Source organism: Crinia signifera, chromosome 1 (assembly GCF_055691185.1).
Source record: "Crinia signifera chromosome 1, ASM5569118v1, whole genome shotgun sequence".
In the NCBI taxonomy this organism is placed as follows: Eukaryota; Metazoa; Chordata; class Amphibia; order Anura; family Myobatrachidae; genus Crinia; species Crinia signifera.
Genome location: NC_139217.1, coordinates 477,846,346 through 477,852,244, shown reverse-complemented (window position 1 = coordinate 477,852,244; position 5,899 = coordinate 477,846,346).

The following is a 5,899-nucleotide window of genomic DNA, read 5'->3' as shown; positions in this document are numbered from 1 at the left end:
TTCCGGTTACTGTACCATGGAGACGCCCACCCGCTGCCCGGCAACCGCCCTGCTCCTAGCAACTACTGCCTATAGCAACTGCTGCCCCTAGCAACTAGTACCCCCACAACATCTACTACCGCAGATCATTGTTGCCAATAGCAACTGCTTCCCTAACCACTGCTGCTGCCCCTTTACAACTGATACCCACAGACATTGCTGCCCCTAGCAACTACCCCTTACCACTGCTGCCCCTTGTCACTGTTTCCACTAACAACTACTACCCACAGCTACTTCTACCCATTGCAGCTACTGTCCCTAGCAATGGTTACCAATAACAACTACCCTACCCACACCAACTCCTGCCCCTAGCAACTATTACCTACATCAGCTAACACAGCAACTGCTGCCATTAGCAACTACTACCCATAGCAAGTACTTCTCTACTGCACCTAGAAATTATTATTCATGGCAACTACCACCCCTAGCAACTGCCACCTATAGAAACAGCCACCATAGCAACTACTACCAATAGTAACTGATGCTTCTAACAACAACTGCTGGCCATGGCAACTACTGTCCTAGCAACTACTAGTAATGGCAAGTAATCCATTACTTGTCCTAGCAACTACACTATTGCCCCTAGCAACCTATCCACTACTGCCCTCTAATTTTCTGATCTGTGCCTGGATCTCAATGATCTGCGCCCACATGTCACTGGCTGTGCCCCGATCTCACTGATCTGTGCCCGCATCTCACTGACCTGCACCCGGATCTCACTGGCCTGTGCCCCGATCTCACTGGTCTGCACCTGCATCTCACTGATCTGTGCCCGCATCTCACTGGCCTGTGCCCCGATCTCACTGGCCTGTGCCCGCATCTCACTGGCCTGTGCACGCATCTCACTGGCCTGTGCCCCCATCTCACTGGTCTGTGCCCGCATCTCACTGATCTGTGCCCCGATCTCACTGGTCTGCACCCGGATCTCACTGGTCTGCGCCCTGATCTCATTGGCCTGTGCCCGCATCTCACTGGTCTGCACCCAGATCTCACTGGTCTGCACCCAGATCTCACTGATCTGTGCCCGCATCTCACTGGTCTGCACCCAGATCTCACTGATCTGTGCCCGCATCTCACTGGTCTGTGCCCCGATCTCACTGATCTGTGCCCGCATCTCACTGGTCTGTGCCCCGATCTCACTGGTCTGCACCAGGATCTCACTGATCTGTGCCCGCATCTCACTGGCCTGTGCCCGCATCTCACTAGTCTGCACCCGGATCTCACTGGTCTGTGCCACGATCTCCCTGATCTGTGACCGCATCTCACTGGTCTGCGCCCCGATCTCACTGGTCTGCACCCGGATCTCACTGATCTGTGCCCGCATCTCACTGGTCTGTGCCCGCATCTCACTGGCCTGTGCTCCGATCTCACTGGTCTGCAGCCGGATCTCACTGATCTGTGCCCGCATCTCACTGATCTGTGCCCGCATGTCACTGGCCTGTGCCCGCATCTCACTGGCCTGTGCCCCGATCTCACTGGTCTGCACCCGGATCTCACTGATCTGTGCCCGCATCGCACTGATCTGTGCCCCGATCTCACTGGCCTGTGCCCACATCTCACTGGCCTGCACCCGGATCTCACTGATCTGTGCCCGCATCTCACTGATCTGTGCCCGCATCTCACTGATCTGTGCCCGCATCTCACTGGCCATTGCCCCGATCTAACTGATCTGCGCCCGCATCTCACTGGCCTTTGCCCCGATCTCACTGGTCTGCACCCGGATCTCACTGGCCTGTGCCCCGATCTCACTGGCCTGTGCCCACATCTCACTGGTCTGTGCCCGCATCTCACTGATCTGTACCCCGATCTCACTGGTCTGCACCCGGATCTCACTGGTCTATGCCCCGATCTCACTGGCCTGTGCCCGCATCTCACTGGTCTGCACCCGGATCTCACTGATCTGTGCCCGCATCTCACTGGCCTGTGCCCGCATCTCACTGGTCTGTGCCCGCATGTCACTGGTCTGTGCCCGCATGTCACTGGTCTGTGCCCGCATCTCACTGATCTGTGCCCGCATGTCACTGGTCTGTGCCCCGATCTCACTGGTCTTCACCCGGATCTCACTGGTCTATGCCCCGATCTCACTGGCCTGTGCCCGCATGTCACTGGTCTGCACCCGGATCTCACTGATCTGTGCCCGCATCTCACTGGCCTGTGCCCGCATCTCACTGGTCTGTGCCCGCATGTCACTGGTCTGTGCCCGCATGTCACTGGTCTGTGCCCGCATCTCACTGATCTGTGCCCGCATGTCACTGGTCTGTGCCCCGATCTCACTGGTCTTCACCCGGATCTCACTGGTCTATGCCCCGATCTCACTGGCCTGTGCCCGCATCTCACTGGTCTGCACCCGCATCTCACTGGTCTGTGCCCGCATGTCACTGGTCTGTGCCCGCATCTCACTGATCTGTGCCCACATCTCACTGATCTGTACCCCGATCTCACTGGTCTGCACCCGGATCTCACTGGTCTATGCCCCGATCTCACTGGCCTGTGCCCGCATCTCACTGGTCTGCACCCGGATCTCACTGATCTGTGCCCGCATCTCACTGGCCTGTGCCCGCATCTCACTGGTCTGTGCCCGCATCTCACTGGTCTGTGCCCGCATGTCACTGATCTGTGCCCGCATCTCACTGATCTGTGCCCGCATCTCACTGGCCTGTTCCGCAATCTCACTGATCTGTGCCCGCATGTCGCTGGTCTGTGCCCCGATCTCACTGATCTGTGCCCGCATCTCACTGATCTGTGCCCGCATCTCACTGATCTGTGCCCGCATCTCACTGGTCTGTGCCCGCATCTCACTGATCTGTGTCCGCATCTCACTGGCCTGTGCCCCGATCTCACTGGTCTGTGCCCGCATCTCACTGATCTGTGCCCGCATCTCACTGATCTGTGCCCGCATCTCACTGATCTGTGCCCGCATCTCACTGGTCTGTGCCCGCATCTCACTGGTCTGTGCCCGCATCTCACTGATCTGTGCCCGCATCTCACTGGTCTGTGCCCTGATCTCACTGATCTGTGCCCGCATCTCACTGGTCTGTGCCCGCATCTCACTGGTCTGTGCCCTGATCTCACTGACCTGCACCCGGATCTTACTGCAGGTGGTGGTTATAGTCTGCAGGTGGTGGAGATAGTCTGCAGGTGGTATGGATAGTCTGCAGGTGGTGGTGATAGTCTGCAGGCGGTGGAGATAGTCTGCAGGTGGTATGGATAGTCTGCAGGTGGTGGTGATAGTCTGCAGGCGGTGGTGATGGAGTCTGCAGGCGGTGGAGATAGTCTGCAGGTGGTATGGATAGTCTGCAGGTGGTGGAGATAGTCTGCAGGTGGTATGGATAGTCTGCAGGTGGTGGTGATAGTCTGCAGCTGGTGGAGATAGTCTGCAGGTGGTATGGATAGTCTGCAGGTGGTGGAGATAGTCTGCAGGTGGTATGGATAGTCTGCAGGTGGTGGAGATAGTCTGCAGGTGGTATGGATAGTCTGCAGTGGTATGGATAGTCTGCAGGTGGTGTAGATAGTCTGCAGGTGGTATGGATAGTCTGCAGGTGGTATGGATAGTCTGCAGGTGGTGGAGATAGTCTGCAGGTGGTATGGATAGTCTGCAGGTGGTGGAGATAGTCTGCAGGTGGTATGGATAGTCTGCAGGTGGTGGAGATAGTCTGCAGGTGGTATGGATAGTCTGCAGGTGGTATGGATAGTCTGCAGGTGGTGGTGGTGATAGTCATGTTGTCATGGTCATGAGCCTTTTTTATGTGGACGCTTGGAGCTGCACCTCCATCTGCCCCATTGCTAGCCTGGCCCTGACTGAGGGCTGGATAAAGGGCCAAATAGAGCTATAGGCCTAGGCCTTCACATGAGAATAGGCCCACCACCCTCATAGCTGGATACCCACCAGCCCCATATGAGCATAACCCATACCTCCCAGCATGCCCCTCTCCAGGAGGGACACATTGCTCTGCACCTGCACTTCCCTCTTAATTTATAATTGGCCGGACTCAGACAGCATGGCGAGCGCAACAAAGCCCCTTGCGGGCACAGTCGCTCGCTACGCTCGCCACCTATTCTATTCTCCCTCTGTGGGGGTCGGGAACCCGGCTGTCTGTGTTTTGACAGTCGGGATCCCAACGTCAGGTGAATGCCTGTCGGGATCCCGACTGTCGGGACCCCATCCGGCACCCAGTGAGAGAGAGTGTCATGGAGAGGGGCTGGGAGACAGAGTGAGAGAGGGTGTCATGGAGAGAAAGGGTGAGAGACACAGAGTGAGATAGGGATATCATGGAGATAAAGAGTGAGAGACGTGTCATGGGGAGAGACAGGGAGTTAGAGAGGGTGTCATGGAGAGATGGGGAGACAGGGAGTGAGAGAGTGTGTCAAGGAGAGGGGGTGAGTGACAGAGAGTGAGAGAGGGTGTCATGGAGAGGGGGTGGGTGACAGGGAGTGAGAGAAGGTGTCATGGGGAGAGACAGGAAGTGAAAGAGGGTGTCATGGAGACATGGGAAGAGACAGGGAGTGAAAGAGGGTGTCATGGAGAGATGGGGAGGGACATGGGAGTGAGAGAGGGTTTCATGGAGAGGAGGTGAGAGACATGGAGTGAGAGTGGGTGTCATGGGGAGAGACAGGTAGTGAGAGAGGGTGTCATGGAGAGGGTGTGAGAGACATGGAGTGAGAGAGGGTGTCATGGGGAGAGACATGAAGTGAGAGAAGGTGTCATGGGGAGAGACAGATAGTGAGAGAGGGTGTCATGCAGAGGGGTTGAGAGACATGGAGTGAGAGGGTGTCATGGGGAGAGACAGGGAGTAAGAGAGGGTGTCATGGGGAGAGACAGGGAGTGAAAGAGGGTGTCATGGAGAGGGCGTGAGTGACATGGAGTGAGAGAGAGTGTCATGGAGACATGGGGAGAGACAGGGAGTGAAAGAGGGTGTCATGGAGAGATGGGGAGGGACAGGGAGTGAGAGAGGGTGTCATGGAGATGGTGTGAGAGACATGGAGTGAGAGTGGGTGTCATGGGGAGAGACAGGGAGTGAGAGAGGGTGTCATGGAGAGGGAGTGAGAGATATGGAGAGAGAGAGAGAGAGTGTCATGGAGACATGAGGAGAGACAGGGAGTGAGAGAGGGTGTCATGGAGACATGGGGAGAGACAGGTAGTAAGAGAGGGTGTCATGGAGATGGTGTGAGAGAGGGCGTAATGGGGAGAGACAGGGAGTAAGAGACAGTGTCATGGAGAGGGGGTGAGAGACATGGAATGAGAGAGGGAGTCATGGGGAGAGACATGGAGTGAGAGAAGGTGTCATATGGAGAGACATGAAGTGAGAGAAGGTGTCATAGGGAGAGACAGATAGTGAGAGACATGAAGTGAGAGAGGGTGTCATGGGGAGAGATAGGTAGTGAGAGAGGGTGCCATGGGGAGAGACAGGGAGTGAGAGAGAGTGTCATGGAGAGGGGGTGAGAGACATGGAGTGAGAGAGGGTGTCATGAAGAGGGTGTGAGAGACATGGAGTGAGAGAGGGTGTCATGGAGACATGGGGAGAGACAGGGAGTGAAAGAGGGTGTCATGGAGAGGGTGTGAGAGACATGGAGTGAGAGAGGGTGTCATGGGGAGAGACAGGTAGTGAGAGAGGGTGTCATGGAGAAGGGGTGAGAGACATGGAGTGAGAGAGGGTGTCATGGGGAGAGACAGGGAGTGAGAGAGGTGTCATGGGGAGAGACAGGGAGTTAAAGAGGGTGTCATGGAGAGGGCGTGAGTGACATGGAGTGAGAGAAGGTGTCATGGGGAGAGACAGGGAGTGAAAGAGGGTGTCATGGAGAGATGGGGAGAGACATGGAGTGAGAGAAGGTGTCATATGGAGAGACATGAAGTGAGAGAAGG